This window comes from Macaca nemestrina, chromosome 12 (assembly GCF_043159975.1).
Source record: "Macaca nemestrina isolate mMacNem1 chromosome 12, mMacNem.hap1, whole genome shotgun sequence".
In the NCBI taxonomy this organism is placed as follows: domain Eukaryota; kingdom Metazoa; phylum Chordata; class Mammalia; order Primates; family Cercopithecidae; genus Macaca; species Macaca nemestrina.
In genome coordinates, this window is record NC_092136.1 from 33,312,112 (window position 1) to 33,329,012 (window position 16,901).

Below are 16,901 nucleotides of genomic sequence, written 5' to 3' on the forward strand. Positions count from 1 at the left end.
ATGAGTTTCCCCATGAAAATCTGAGCACCTGTTTTCCTAGAGATCCAGGGGTACTTTAGAAGACACACGTGGCAGAGCTAGGGGCTGATATGTAATAAATAGATCTTAGATTTCCCTTCTCTTTCTTGTACGCTCTACAAGGCAGCGTGCAGAGCCGAGAACCAATGATTTATTAATTACGTTTTCCAGATGGAATGGCAGCCTAAGGGGTGGTTCTCTGCCTAAAATAGAACCGAAAATGCAGAGATGCTCAAGATCTGGTAACTGACCTTAATGTTTTCTTCATTGCAGCTAAGCTTCATTGCAGCTGCTGAGTTGGAGGGAACCGTTTCCTTTTCGGAGAGGTTGGTTTTACACTATGGATGAAATAGTTCTTTATGAACCATTTCCAGCTTCAAAACTTTAACTTTTACAGAATTTAATCAGCAGTCTAAGTTTTATTACCAACTTACTATTGCATGTATATCACAAGGGCTTTCCAGTTAATTTTTAGAGTTCAGTAAGAGTGAGGTGAAGATGGAGTCCTTTGTTTTAGTAGAAAAAATGATTTGAAATTCTGCATGGTATTTGCCCAGAGGGACATTTTTGCCCAGACAGCTTCTTCCCACCTGTAAGCTGGATCTGACTTCAGCACATGGTGTTTTTATACCCAGAGTAAATGGGAATCTTACAAAGCTTAAGTGTGTGGTTTTTATTTTTATTTTTGCATCATTTGAAATCTTCTAATAAAGCTTCTGAACTACAGAAAACAAATCACTGGTCTCCAAAGGATACTTGAAGTTATTAGTTTTGTTTGTTCAACGTGAACATAGCTAATCCTCCAACATGTCACATTGTGTGTGTTTTTTTCCCTCATGACATTAGGGTATTACTCCTCAGCACAATATATACTTATCAGCTCTTTTTCCACTTTGCATGGTGTGTATTTTAATAGCAGAAAGGGATTTGCTGATGATTAAGAAGGAAAATAGAAGTAGAAAAATTCTTATTACATAAAATGATGCTTTGCTTACATAAAGAGGATTCTCTCAGGCTTAATTGGAAAAAAGACAAACAGGAGATAAGTGGCCTAGATGTTTACAGGTTAAACATTCCATCAGTGGCTCTGAAATCAACCCTTCCCTGGCAGCCTCAGCAGCCTGGAGGTGGCTAATTGCTGGAGCATTGAAACCATTTGAGCGACTTCATTTTCCCCCGGGATCGACACTCACAACAGGGTAATGCTTACCCTGATAGAGGTGTCACAGTGGGGACTCGGCATAATTTGCTGATATGATATCAAAAATAGCATTAGCGTAATTACATTTCACACTTGTAATATTTCACAGGCAATAATACAGTAGAAAATTACATTTTTTTTTGGTAACCTGGTCATTTAAAACTTTTTTTTTAATGGAGCTGCAATGAAGCTGATGTATTTGATGGGTTGTTGTTTCTTAAATGTGTGATGAATTGATAAATGCATAAATGCAGTCATTAGTCCAACCATTTGACAAGGGTTAAAAGACAGAACTGTTTCAATGGCTATCAGAAAAGGTGTCTTTTTTAATTGCAGTAGCAAAGCCATGAGGAAGGATAAGAACCTCCTTGGCCAGGCGCAGCTTGTTATAGTGGAAACACTGCCTTGAGAGCCAAAGACTTGAGATCGAGGCTCCATTGTCCCACCCTTGCTGTGTGACCTCACGTGAGTTATCGAAACTCTAAGCTACTGCTTCCAAGGATAGTGCTGAATAGACTGATCTCTTGCAGGCCATCCCAGTTGAAATATCTATATATAAACTTAAAATAAAATCCTGAGCACCCCCTACTGACTGAATGGACCCCCTTGTGGCCAGTGGGACCCCAGAAAAACCTTAGCACTGAGTTCCTAGCCATGTCAGGCGGGAGGTCAGACACACATTATTATACCCTATCCTTTCTGGAGTTTAGACACAATCATTGACCAGCATTAATGTTAAAATAGAGATCCTAAGACGGAACAGACTCTTTGTGGTAGTAAAATACCAAATCATAAACAGGATTGAAGGCCATGGCGGGCAAGGTTTAAGTCACACATCAGCCCTATCCCCAACAATTAAGAATAAGCTATGTTCTACCTGCTGCAAGAGTTTTCTTTTTCTCTACGAGCTAAACAAGCACTGGCCTTGAGATTAGCAATATTAAAATAATTCAAACTCATCCAGCTCATAGACACTGACTCACTGAATCCCTGTTCCACCAGCCAGAACTACAGCTTTGATTGGACAAGAGACTGACTTCGGTAACATTCCTCCAGATAAGACCACCAACCACGGCCTGATTCTGGCTGGTTTACAGAGGATGCACACTTGCATGCCTTTGTATTCTGAAAAGACCTTTTGATGAATAGGGCCCAACTGTAATACATTTAAATGTTAAGTCTCCACCCCAAAGGAAACGTTATATACCTGTTTGTTCAATATGCATGTGTTAGAACTTTCATGAATATTCCTGGATTCTCCTATAACCCGTTGAATGTGTATGTTTAGCCAACCCGGTCAGCATAAAGCTCTAACCCTAATCACTACTCCTTTGAAGAGCCTGTCTCTGGTTTTGACCAGAGGCTGTGCTTCTTAGCCTGCAGGGTGGTCACCTTGCAGGCTATAACCATTTATAAAAAATAAATTCTCCTTCTCCTTTTCTAAATTTATAGATTTTTTTTTTTTTTTTTTGACAGAATCTTGCTCTGTCCCCTAAGCTGGAGTGCAGTGGCATGATCTTGGCTCACCGCAACCTCTGCCTCTTGGGTTCAAGCAATTCTCCTGCCTCAGCCTCCTGAGTAGCTGGGATTACAGGTGCCCACCACCACGTCCAGCTAATTTTTGTATTTTTAATAGAGACAGGGTTTCACCATGTTGGCCAGGCTGGTCTTGAACTCCTAACCTCAAGTGACCCCCTCATCATCCCAGAGTGCTGTGATTACAGGTATGAGCCACCATGCTTGGCTGAGATGTTGGGGTTTTTTTTTTTTTTTGTTGTTGTTGTTTTTAGTTAATATATCATTCCAGCAAGAATTCCAAATTTTAGCTTTGCTACACATTTTTTTTGGTCATTTTAAAAAATCCTACATTTTATTTCACCACTGACGTAAATTTTCTTTTCACCAAGGGAGCATCGTAAGCTTCTGAAAATTGAGGCTTACACTGTATTTTCTTATTGGAATTTTACCAATGTGTTCTGGTGAAAAATGTTACTGGTTTAATTTCACCCTCATCTTTCTTGGAAAAATTGTGCCGGATGGACTTGGTGAGGAATCTCAAATACTGGCACTTTCTTAAACCACTCATTTCACAAGTTTCTCATCCATTCATTTATTTGGCAAATCTTCACTGAGCAACTACTATGTGTGGATACTGTGCTAGGCTCTGAGCATACAATAGTACATGAGAACAAGCTTAATCACAACAGCATATTTTTGCAAAGAACAGAAATCCACTCACTAAAGCTAATTTAAGCAGTGGGGAATTTATTATAAGGACACGAGAACATTTCCCACAAGCCATAGGTAGGAAGTGGAGCTGGGTGTTTGCAGGGACTAGAACAAAGGGTTCAGTAGCTTTGAGGACTACAGGTAACTCTTTCCTCCATCTCTCTTGTTATTCCTCCCTGGGGCTACTCGTCTTGCATCCAGGCTGCCCATTTTCTTCATTCTTGTCTCTATAGGCCATCTCTGCACACTCATCTACTTGCACACAGGTTCCACTGCTAGCCCATGTGACACCTTTGTGCAAATTAGAAGAAGGTGTCCACTCCAGGGCACACAGTTTGGCAAGCTGAGTTTCCATGCTCACTTGCTTCTCAGTTGGATGCCCTTGTACATGGTGGTCCTGCTTGCACACGGCCTTCTTCTGGCAACCCCAAAATGGTATCCTCAGCCTCCAATTCCACATGACCTTCCAGCTAGGCTCTCCACAGGTAAATGACTATGTCTTCATTACCCAAATTCAACTTCCTCAGAGACAGAAGTTAATTAGGCCAGGTGTCCATCTTTCATCCAATCAAGTGAGCCTGAGGTGAGCCAGGAGCAGCCCCATGATAAACAGGGCTCTGGAAGGAGACTCTAGGAACCGTACCTCTGCTGGGCTAGGGCAGTCCCTAGAGGGGAGACATTGCAGGGGATGCATGGCATCTGAATTAGATGGAACCTAGTCCTGGTCTTGCCCGTGAAACACTCAGACCCAGTGGGCTTGGAAAAGCAAAATGTTGGATGTTGACGACAGCTGTGCTTTATCCAGTGTCAGAGGATTTTAGGGTCTTCTGTGGTTCTGATTTTCCACATCCTGCTCCTCTAATCTCATTTGAGACTGAGACGTCTGCCTTGGGCATTTCCATATATAGCAGTTCCCACTGGGTCACCAAGACTCAAGGAAGCAGGGGCACAGGTCACAGGGAAAGGAAACTGCATCCATTGAAATACAACCTTCAAAAACCTCCACCTTGCACCCCAGCATCCTTTAAATATGGGAGAAGCTCCAGTGAAATGTGCCAGGATCCATCAGGGTCTCCATTTCCTCCTGTCAGCTGCAAGGCTTCTAGATCTTTTCAAAGACCCCTTTGAGCTGTTCCCTTGAAAATACTTCTGAGAAAATTCAACCTAGAAAGTACTCTCATTATACAGTGAGTTGTGGGAAAGCATATTGCAAAACATCTGATATTTTTATCTAAAAAAAAATCTAAGAAATAATAAAACAAAGGAAAAAGAAATGGTTGAATTATGTAGACTCTGCTTATTAAGCATTTGGCTTGAGTGAAGGTGGACAGTGAGTTCATGTTTTGACTCAATATCTTTGCTTCAAACATATAGAGGTGAGAGATTAAATGTGAAAGTAGAAAACCAAAAAGGTATAAGAGGCATGGCTCAGGAATAAGGTAAGTCCATGAACCAGAAATGCAACATGAATGGGGCTTCCTCATTGGGTCTGTTGATTCTGGGTCTAGAAGCTCACAATGGTGACTAGGAGATCCACCTCTGAGGGATCTCAGCAATTAACAATGCTCACCAGACCAATATTAACAGGCCACATTCACTGCTTAAAGCTGCTTAAAGCTGAGAGCTGGAGTGTAGCTCCCTTAGTTGTGAAAGGAAACTGAAAAGGCTGATCACTACCTGGGGCTATGGCAGAGTTTCTTACCCTAAGGGCTGTTGACATATTGGGCCACATAATTCTGTGTAGTAGAGTTGTTCTATGCATTGTAGAATGTTTAGCACGGTCCCTGGCCTCTACCCATTAAATGCCAGTAACAACAACCCACCCCCTTCAGTTGTGACAACCAAAAGTGTCTACAGACATTGCCCAATGTCCCTTGTGGAAAAATTCAGAATCTGGGCTATGGCTGTAAGAATGATGGGAACCTATAGAGGCTGGAGAACTCAGAGCTTTTTAAGTAAGAATTCAACTAAATTGGCCACTGCCTCATGATTGGATCTATGATTTTGCCAACAACACATGGGACAGGAGCCCTGAAATACCATTAGCAGATCTGACTGGGGGTGATCTTTGTGGAGGTAATTGCAAAGCTGTCAAATAAGGAAGTCAGGCAGGCAATAAAAGGTAAAATAAACCAACAAATGAAATAAGAACTAATTAGAAATCTTGAAAATAAAAAATATAGTCACCAAACCAGAAAGGCAATAGTATAAACTTTAGAGTAAATGTAGTTGGAGAAAGAATTAGTGAACTGGAAGATAGCACTGAGTTAACATGTGCTTTAGTTAGTAGCATGCAGCACTAATAGAGAGGACATTTTAAAAAACAAAACAATAATTTTTTTTAAGTTAAGAGATATAATGTATAGATCAAGAACTCCAATGTAAGGAATAGCAGAGAATCAGTATCTGACAAGAAATTGAAGAAAGGCATGATCACCTTATGTATAGTGAATTCCAAGCAGTACATATGAAGAAAAATTCACAGCTAAACACATCATAGTAAAACTGAAATACATAAAGTATAATTTCTTACAGGCAACAGTAAAGGCCAACAGACACTGAAGGAATATGTTCAAAGTGTTGAAAAAAATAACTGTCAGCCTATAATTTTTCCACCTCACTAAACTATTATTCTAGAGGAGGGGCCTGCAAACTTTTTCTTAAAGGGCCAGAGAGTAAATATTTTAGGCTTCAGGGCCATATGACCATGTTTGCTCACTAAGATTTATGTCACATTTGGGAGGAAGATAGAAACAATGAGCAATTTGAGACTTCGTTGTACAAATGTAGAATTAAGTAGGTAGGTTAAAATACTAAGGATGGCAGGATGTGGTGGCTCACACCTGTAATCTCAGCACTGTGGGAGGCTGAAGCAGGAAGATGACTTAAGCACATGAGTTTGAGACCAACCTGGGCAACATAGTGAGATTCTGGCTCTACCAAAATTTTTTTTAAAAATTAGCTCAGTGTAGTGGCATGTAGCTGTAGCCCCAGCTTCTCAGGAGGCTGAGGAGGGAGGATTGCTTGAGCCTGGGAGGTCAAAGCTACAGTGAGCCATGATCACGCCACTGCACTCCAGCCTGGGCAACAGAGCAAGACACTGTCTCATTTTTCTGACATCTCAAAAAAAGAAAAAAGAAAAAAGATTAAGGATGGCCCCTAGAAGACTAGAAATATACTCTATAACTTCCAAAATAACAATGTAAACAAGAACAATTATAGAAAACTTTGTCAATCTAAAAGAAGCCAGAAAATGAGGGGAAAGAAGTCAAGAAGTGGATAGCCAACAGAAATACACAAAATAAGATGGCAGAAATAATTCAGTATCTCAAGAAATGTAACTAATCAATTAAATGACAGAGACTATCAAATTGAATCAAAGCAAACTAAGAAATAAAATGCGACAAAGTCCAACTAGATATTGGCCCAGAACTCTCCTAAAGGGCTGTCTACCACAATTGCATTAGAAGCGAAAGATCTTCAGGTTATTCCCTTGCTCCACCTAATGTCCGGTTCCTACAGAAGATTTAGTACCTTGTGGTTAGATAAATTTACTTAGTCCCTTCCATGAAATGATAGCTTAAATGTGAGTGAATTGGTTTGGAAGATATCCAAGGTCTTTTAAACTCTAAAATGCCAAGACATAGTGATTCCCCTGGATAGGCAGAGCTTTGTGCCTGCATTCAGGAGCATCAAGGACACTGTGGTTACCACCGACCATGTGATGGAGGCTGGCCTTGGCACTTGGGCAGTGAGCATTTGCAGTGCAATCTTGGTTTGCATGTTGTCATTGGCCTGTATTAAGAGTCTTTTGCAGATGGACAGACGCTTGTGATTACCATCGTGTATGGGCAACATGGAGATTGGCCTGTAAGAGGAAGGAGAGGGCTTTTTGCTCCTAATGTGTTATGAAAGTTTGATCAGAGTGGGAATTTTCTGTCATGGGTGATTAGTATCATCTCCTATTAATATTCACTTTCCCTAATTCAGTATGAAAAGTGCCAACATAAAAACACTTTGCTGTGCGAGGGAAAGAGGATGCAGAATGATGCCACATACAGGTTCTAATGTCTCCTTTCTTTAAGATGAGTAGTTCCTCCCAACCCCACTGCCACCCCGTTTATTCTTTTCCATGAGAGTTTAGCCTCTTTTTTCCCCACCCTCACAGTAATTCCTGAATTCATTGGGCTATCTATCCCAAGTCAGGGAGGAATGTCAGAGTTCCTCCATGAGTCCAATGACAAATACATAATAATAATAACAACAGCAATAACGTTGATACATAACTATTGTGCATTGAGTGCTTACTGTGTGTCAGGCATTGGGCTAAGTTCTTTATGGCTATTAATTCATTAAATTCCCTCCAACAGCCCTAGTGTCCCATTTTATATTTGTGGAAACTAAGACTTAGAGGGATTGTGGCTTGCCTGAGTTCCCGCAGCCAGTAAGCAGCCGTGTAAGGCTCCAACTCAGTGGGTGTGACTGGGATTCAACTATGTGGAACAGTGTCACCCATGCTGTGGAGGAGAAGACCATAACTTATTTTATTATTATTATTTTTTGAGGATTTCTTAGGCTCTGAACCAGAATTTCTCAGCCTTGGCCATTTGACATTTTGGGCTGGAGAAGTCTTTGTTGTGGGGACTGTCTTATGCTTTGTAGGATGTTTAGCCGCATCTTTGGTCTCTATCCATTAGATGCCAGTAGCAGCCCTACTCCTCACCTCCAAGTTGTGAAAATTAAAACTGTCTCCAGAAGTGTCCAAGTGTCCCTAGGGGGCAAAATCACCCCTGATTAAGAACAACTGCTGTGGACCAAGCTCTTCAACCCTCTGCCGCAGTGTCACATGGGAAGGAAGCCCTACTTCCTTCCTGCCCTCACACATTTGGCAGGAGCTGCTGTTTGCAGAGATGGGAGTAGTTCTGAGTTTTGTTTCAGGTGATAGTGAGTTTCCTGAGTGCTGAGCTTCTGCTCTCTTAAAGGCATCTGGTCTTCCACTAGTCCAGTAAAAATGCAAGACTCCTTTGAGTCTCACGGCAGTCACACTGGGTGACTTGCCTAGCTCCTGTTCCCTGGGAATGGCTCAGTGTGCTCAGGGGGCAGCCATGTGTCTAGCCAGAGCTGATGGGCCCAGGGTAGATTCTTAATCCACTTGAGGCAATGAGTTTTGTCTTCCAGGAAGCTGAGAGTGGGACCAGGTTGAGTCTCTCTTGGTGGCTATGACTGTGACCTGCAAATATGGCAGCTCCATTGACCTTCTTCCCGCCCTGTACACTAGCTGGTACAGAGAAATGGTTCTCAAATTTGGTGCCCACATCAGTAGCAGTTAGCATCACTGGGAGCTGGTCAGAAACACACATTCTCAGTTCCCATCCCAGACCTACAGATTCAGAAACTCAGAGGAGGTGTCCAGCAACCTGCAGGTTACCAAGCCCTCTGGGGGATTCTGATGTTCACTAAGATTTGCATAGAGGGTAAGAGAGACTCAAGGAAATATGATCTATGGAATAGAGAGAGGAAACTCCTGTTCCCAGTTCCAGTTCTTCCTGCTGCCCAGCCACATTCCTGTCCTTGGGTTTATGAGATGCTTTTATGTCCTAATTACAAAATCTACCTCTGACTTTCCCCCTGCCCTTAAGCTGACTGAAGTCAGTTTCTGTTGCTTGCAACTGAAAAATTCTTACTCATTCATCTCACAATACAATTCACATGGAGAGGAAATTATATGGAGCAATGTCACCCCAGTTGCTCAGGAAAATACTGTAATTTTATCAAGTGCTCTTGGAAATATTTAAAAGCTCCAGAGAAAATACCCCATGTTTATTTTCTTATTATCAAGAGCAAGAATTGTGTATTTGTGTGTCTATTTAAAGAAGCTTATGTACTGACCGCCTCTACCCCTTATCTTTCTTTGTATGTTTTATTCTTCAGTGCTAAAGGCTTGGTGTTTTCTTAACTCTGCCCTCACTTTTTTCTCCCGATTTAAACCTGGAATTAAGATAGATCTCAATCAGCCAACAAATATTTATTCAAGGCCTACAATATGCCATGTGTTTGGAGGGTTGGTTGGTCATGATTCCTACATAGTCTCCCCTCAAAAGACTGATAGCTTTGTAGGAGAGAATGCAATCATCCTACTCCTGTGACAGTAAGACGCACAGTGTGGTAAGTCCAGGATTAGGTCTGTGTTTAAGGTTCAGAGGAAACCCGAAAGACAGAATGATGAGCCACTAGGATGGGGGAAGTTCTGGGAAAAGAGCAAGGAAGGGTGGTAATCAGGGAAAGCTTCCTAGAGGAAGTTCCACCTAAATTAGACCTGCAACTACGACTAAATGTCTACCAGGCAGAAAAGGCAAGGGAAGGAGAATGTTCAGTTTGTGGTTCACAAGCCCCAGAGAGAAGAATTTGATGCTTTATTGCTTATCTCCTTGATCTGGCTGACTTGGATGGCTACAGTATCATATACATATTGACAATAAGGTAAGGACTTTTTGAAATTTCTCAAAGCCTCTAGAAACTATCTTTTATAGCACTGGCAGTGCCTCTTTTTGGACATAATTTATTAGCTGGACTTTCAGTGTGACATGGCTGAACATCACTGGCCTTTAAAGTCATCCTTGTAAGGAGAATAGGCTGTCTGTTGGTTTATCTCAACTAGAAGAAAAATAAAGAGTATGAAGGGGAAGAAAATTCCCTATTAAGTTTTATAATTATAATATGAAAATTCAGTTAATTTCTTTTATCGTAGTGAGTCATTAAAGACTGAAGTAGGTTCCCAGCCTTTTGTTTCCCGAACAATCCCCCAGAGGCTGAGCGCTCTGTCATTCAAATGGGCCTGATTAAAGCAAGGAGCCTCTATCTTCAGATTACTGCTCTTTGTCATTACCATTACGTTATCTTGCTCTTCAGACTGATTTTTAATTTTTATGCTTGCAATTATAAATGATTTACAGGGACATTCATCGCCCGACCTGTCCTGAGTCATTAAATTCACCTAGGTTGAATAGCACGATGTGCACCTGAAATTAACCAAATCAGTGACATTATCTTGCTGGATTTTTCAGAGGCTTTAGAAATAGGGAAGGGACTCCATTCTCTCTCTCAACTCCTCGCCTTAATGGGAAAATATTTTTAATTGATAAAAGAGGTAATTAGGCAAGGCTAAGAGGTACGCACTAATTATGCAGTATATCTCACACAGTTTGACCATGGTTTTTGGAATAGAAGAGTAGAAGGAAAGTGATTCAAATACACACTTGGCTGCAGTCACATGGGGCTAGTTTGAGTGTGTTTTATCCTCAATCAAGTCTAGGAAGAGAACTGTGAGGATTTTTATTGAGCACCTACTATGTGCCAGGAAGATAACTCTCCCAATGGTCTTTTTGCCCCCTCTGTGTTTTACGTTGCATTGTTCTGACATAAGGAATGGAAACTTCCTCAGGCTGGCTCAGATGAAATGGAGACTGTGACCTCACACAAGCTAAGGAAGAAGGAACCAATGGCAGGCTCTTTCATGCTCTTTCTCTGTTATTCAGGAGCCACATTACTGTTCTCATTCTGCTTCTCTCTCTCTGGTATCTGTTTTCCTCCCAGCTCTCTTTTTTCTTCACTGGCTTTCTCTACTCATTTATTTTGTGCTTGAACTCAAATAGCCCTTCCAACCCCCTTCACCCAGGACCTTGCACCTGAAGTGTCTACCACTGGCTGGTGGACTCTCCACTCCTTAATTGATGCTCCCTATACAATGTCAGTGGTTTCTTATTAGCCAGTGGGTTTTCTGCCCTCGAGTCAGGAATATGTCCCTGGTCTGCTGTGGCCAGAAGGGACAGGAATTGTGGGTGGAACAAGTAGAATGGGGATAAAAATATCTGTTTGGTGCATCTTTAAAAGAGGTATGATTTTCCCATTTTACAGAAGAGGAAACTGAGGCTAATGGAGGTTAAGTTACTTGTTAGAGGACAACTGACAGGTATCAAAGGCAGGAATTAGGGACAAGGTAAGACAGATTCCATCCTCTTGCTTCCACTTGATGTGCTGACTGCAACATCCATGCTATTTGTTGCATAAGATGTGTGAACAGGGGACACTCAACATCCAGGCTGAATGGTGGTTAATGTGGTTGGAGATCCAGTGACTCTTTGGGCAGTGTAAACAACACTAGATTCTGCCCCATTCCCATACCTTTTTCTGTGTCTGTCCAGGGACATTGAAATAGCACATCCTGCCCTCCAAAAATCAGAGATGAAAGGGAAGATATGTTGCTTCATTTGAGCTTTGGAAAGCATCCAAAGAAAATCTGGTTGAAGGGTCATGAAAACATTTTTAAGGCTTTGACAGTGAGGTATGCTAAGTGAGGGCACCTGAAATTAACCCTTTCCTCCCTGTTGGAGGATGGAGACCTGTGCCTCCCTCTACCAGCTCTAATATTTTCTAGCTGTATGACTTTGGGCAAATTACTTAACTGTCCTGACTGTCTATTTCTTCATCTGTAAAATGAGGATGATATAGTTTCAAAATTAGACCAAGCGGTGTGTACCAACAAGGAGAGGCCCTTAGAAACAGCAGTCATCTTGTGACTGTTCATTCTCCCTTTTTCCCTTTGCAGAGCCTGGCCCCTTCATAATGGTAGCCTTGGAGTTAGCTATTGCTCTGGGTCTGAGAATCCCCTGGAAAATCCTACTGATCAAGGAACTCTACCTTTCATTTTTCCAGCATCTCTTTCCTCTGTAAGGACCAAGGGAAACTTTCCCTTCACCCTCTGAAGGTTTGCTGAAAAAAATCAACTCAAAAAAGACAGATTAATTGGAAAAAAAGCATATAAACTTATTAACGGGTGCATGGGGAAATCACACTGGTTGCCTGTTCTTCAGCAGGTTCAGAAACTTATATGCCATCCTGGCAACACAGGTTATGAGAGTGGGGTGGAGAAGAGGGGCAATAAAGGATTATTAGGGAGAATGAGTGGATCCCTAGTAATCCACTCATTAGTGGATCAAAAACTCACTTGTAGATAGTTCTCTTTGACAGTGAAAGGGTCTGTTCAGGTATGGTTACATTCTTGGTGTTTCAGGGAAGGGAAAAAAAACAATTGTTCTCCTTGGTCGGTCTGGATCCTAGGGAGATAAAGGAATGTCATATTCTTTGGGAGAGATTATGAAGTTTGGGGCGAAGGTCAGAAAGACCTTGAAGCTTCTTCAGTTGATGATGTCAAAGTATCATTTTTGGGGGTTTGGTTTCCGATCCCCAACACCTCCATTACATAAAACAGCACCCCCTTACTTGGAGGGCAGTGCCGTTTTCTTCCAGTGTGGTCCTGACAAGGCTGCCAATTCAGTACCACCCCAGGCCTGGGCAATGATAAATGCCATCTGCCTGGCCTCCTTGATTGGGCCAGAGATGGGGACATGACTGAAGGTGTTACCCAAAAAATACCAAGGTGGCGGACTAGTCACCAGGCAGGCATGTCCTGAGGTCCTTCTCCTATTTCCCTTTTGGCAACACACGTGAGTTAGCCCAAGTGTGCTTCCTCAGCTCACTGCCTCACCCGTCAGCAGCCTATAAGGGATGCTAGCTCAGTCTACAGTCCCACCCGGCTTTGTCCCACCTGGCTTTACCAGATTTGTTACCTGAAAAATACCAGGGTTTCTTACCTGGTGAATAACAAACAACTCTCCACGAGTATACAGGTTTTGATCGATAGGAATTTTATTACTTGGCACAAGTAAGGATGACACTGGGAGTATTCTCCAAAGCAGCATCTCTCCGAGGGAAAGTGACAGTAGGGTTTTATGGGGTCGGGGAGAGGGAAGACAGGGGGTCATTGCATGTCGAGGAGGGGTCCTAGTTGCGTAGATGCAGTGAGTCATCATGTCAACACATAGGTTGCATGTTATGGTAATGAAGCTACAGCTCCGCCCAGGGTGGAGACTTTAGCATGGTCATGAGAAAGTTCATAAGAGTTCATCTGTGTTGCTGCATGTCTGTTGAGGAGCTGGTTTAAACCAACAAGGTGACTACATTCCAGCTAGGGTTTGGGGAAGAACAGGCTGCAGGGCAGGAGGCGGTAAGCCAAGCTGATGGGTGGTTGATTAAATCCCTGTTGTTCCTAGAGACCCTCCCTGTCTGCTTATAAATCTTCCCCCTAGAGATGTCATCCTCATTCTTCAGGGGTCTGAGTCAGAGGTCATTCTTCTGTAACTTCCTCATGCTGACCAGGGCTGCCTGTAACAACTGTAATATTTGTTTTGCATGCTTAATCTACTTATTGCCTGCAGTCAGGAGGCCTCTTTCTTTCCAAATTGCCCCATGGGCGTGGAGTACATAGAGGGCATAAATGACGTGGTTTGGCTGTGTCCCCACCCAAATCTCATCTTGAACTGTAGTTCCCATAATTCCCATCTGTCGTGGGAGGGATCCAGTGGAAGGTAATTGAATCTTGGGGACGGTTACCTCCATGATGCTCTCATGATAGTGGGTGAGTTATCATGAGAGCTGATGGTTTTATAAGGGGATTTACCCCTCTTCACTCTGCACTTCTCCTTGCTGCTGCCATGTGAAGAAGGATGTGTTTGCTTCCCTTTCTGCCATGATTGTAAGTTTCCTGAGACCTTCCCAGCCCTGTGGAACTGTGAGTCCACTAAATCTCTTTTCTTTACAAATTACCCAGTCTCAGGTATGTCCTTATAGCAGCATGAGAACAGGCTAATACACTTAGAGTCTGTGTAGAGGGTGATGGCCTTGCCGAGCCCTAAGGACAAGACTTCAGTCAGGGTTATTATTTCAGCCTTCTGGGCCAATGTCCTGGGAGGTAGGCTGTTAGCCTCCTTTAGCCTAAGTAAGCACATCACTGCACACACTGCTTTTTGCTGGCACATTGTTGTGAAACTACTCCCATCTACAAACCAGACCTTTTAGAGTTTTGAAGGGGTTCACTTTCTAGGCCCTTTCCACTGGAATATATTTTATCAGTAGTGGTTGAGCATTCATGTAGGAGGGGCTGGGAGGTGGGCAGAAGCATGGCAGGGTGAAAGATCTGGCACACCTTGATATGGATACTGGGGCTTCTCCAGGCAGGTTGTAGCCACTGCCCTGAGACATAAGGACCATTCCCTGGTGTTTCAAATAAATAAGCCACCACTCTTCTCAGTGGTCCTAGCATTTGGGTAAGCACACCCACAGCCATTTCCTGCCCTTCATGGACAAATAAGCAAAAAAGGTTTAGCCAAGTTAGGCAGGGCTAAAGCGGGAGCAGTGGTCAGTGCTTCTTTTAGTTTGTTGAAGACCCGCTTACATTGCCCACCTCATTCAAAAGGGTCTCACTCTGGCCCTTGTAGCTTTTCATGTAAGGGCTTTGATGAGACACCAAAATTGGAAATCCATATTCTACAGAATCCTACCGTTCCCAAGAATCCATGTAACTGCTTTTGGTTCTGAGGAGGAGGCATTTGACACATAGCCATTTTCCTGTCCTGGGGAAGACTTCTCTGTCCCTGAGAAATTAAGTAGCCCAGTATTTAACCTGATCTCTTGAAATCTGTGTTTTCTTTTTAGATACCTTATAGCTACTTTCAGCTAGAAAGTTTAGGGTAATGACAGTATTTCTACCAGATTCCTCTTTAGAGAGGCTACCGACCAAGGTATCATACACATATTGTAAGATAGTTCCCTTTCCTTTTTTTACACACCTTTTTTCCTTTTTTTATGGAGACAGAGTCTCTCTCTGTTTCCCAGGCTGGTCTCGAACTCCTGAGCTCAAGTGATCCTCCTGATCTGGCCTCCCAAAGTACTAGGATTACAGGTGTGAGCCGCTGCACTCAGCACCCTTTTCCAAATGTAAATATCTCAAGTCTTTCCTTAACACACTATCCAAAATAGGGGGAGAGTTCTTGAATCCCTGAGGCAAGGCTGTCCAGCAATATTGTTTCCTTTGATGGGACTCAGGATCTTCCCATTCAAAGGCAAACAACTCCTGGGATTCTGGGCTCAGGGGGACACAGAAAAAGGTATCCTGAAGATCTAGCATGGTATACAATTTGCTTTCTCCTGGAAGGTTAATCATAATGGTATAAGGATTGGGTACAACTGGGTGAATATCTTGAACAAACCAATATTCTTTAGTTCTTGGCTTTTTGACTGGCAAGATATAGGGCAACTGGCAAGCGTGGATTACACCTTGCTCTAGGAGGTGATGGAGCACCAGTAGAATGCCTCTCAGTGCCTCAGACCTCAGTGGGTATTGCTTAGCCCTGGGTCTCCCTTCTGGTTCCTTCAATTGTACTGATACCACTGGCCTGGCCGTTTTTGCTCCTCTGACCTCTCCCTGAGCTTACACCACAGGGTTAACCAAGTTAACCTTTTCTTAAATTGAAAAGATTCTCAATTTCTAAAGGAATCTCCTCTGGGTCCAGAACTTCCCCATGAACCAGGGCCAGCATGGTGGCTCCATGGGCCCAGAGAAACTCCACCGTGTCCTGTCCTGATTTAGAGCAACTGTAGCCCCAAACTTAGTCAGAAGGACCTCTCCCAAAAGGAGAATGGGGCATTCAGGGACATAGAGGAAGAAATGAGTCAAGGTCTTAGATCCCCTTCACAGACCAGATACTCCAGGAATCTTAGAATTTCTTTTAGCAGACATACTTTTATATTATATTCCCTCTTGGATAGGGGTTCCCTTTTAGTGAAACATAAAAAATGTAGCCCCAGCATCAAGAACTCAACTGGCTGTTCCCCTACTTCTAGGGTTACCCAGGGATTCTTGAGGGAGATATGGAGCTTGATGATCTAGGCGAGGAGCCCCAGCACCCCATTAGTTAGTTTTCTCTCCAGTTAGAGGGAACTGGTGCTCGGATTCGTCCTCTGTTTTCCCCCTCTGGGGAGAATCTGGACACTTCCTTTTCTGGTGTCCCTCCTGTTTGCAGTAAGCACATTGTTTGGGTCCCAGCTTAGGCAGCCTCTGAGTCCCATGGCGGGGTTTCTGCTTACTCACTCATGCTTTCTTCTTCCTTCCTCCTGGGTTACCTGGAGTAGTCTGTAGGGCTACTGCCAGAAAATGAGCCTGTCTCTCCATCTTCTTGTCCTCCCTTTTGTCAGATGCCACATCTCTATTCTTGTTGACCTTGAAGACAATGTCTGTTAGTTGGGAAGGGAGAGTGCCTGGATTTATCGCCAATTTTGGAGTTTCCTCTGAATATCTGGGGCACTCTGAGAGATGAAGTGGGAGCCAAGCACTACTCGGCTTTCAGGGTCATCTGGGTTCCAAAGGGTGTAATCCTGGAGCCATTCTCATAGTCTCTTTAGGAATACTGATGGATTTTCTTTAGGGCCTTGCTCTATTTCCCAGAGTTTTCCCCAACTGACCAGGGGCTGGCTAACGTAAGCAGCATGTTCCTATAATAATCTAGCTGCTTTTGATCCCTATTACCACTGGGGGCTCTGTGAGGATTGGCTGTTGGGA

At 43.0% G+C, this 16,901-nt stretch overlaps 1 long non-coding RNA gene across 1 annotated transcript in view; it reads left to right on the forward strand.

The window, feature by feature from the left end:
* The window catches only part of LOC112424911 (uncharacterized), a 46,611-nt gene that overhangs the window by 881 nt on the left and 28,829 nt on the right, over positions 1-16,901 (forward strand). The window contains exons 2-3 of the long non-coding RNA XR_003015876.2: positions 292-344; positions 1,556-1,684. This is a non-coding gene — a long non-coding RNA (uncharacterized lncRNA). The remainder of the gene's footprint in view (positions 1-291; positions 345-1,555; positions 1,685-16,901) is intronic.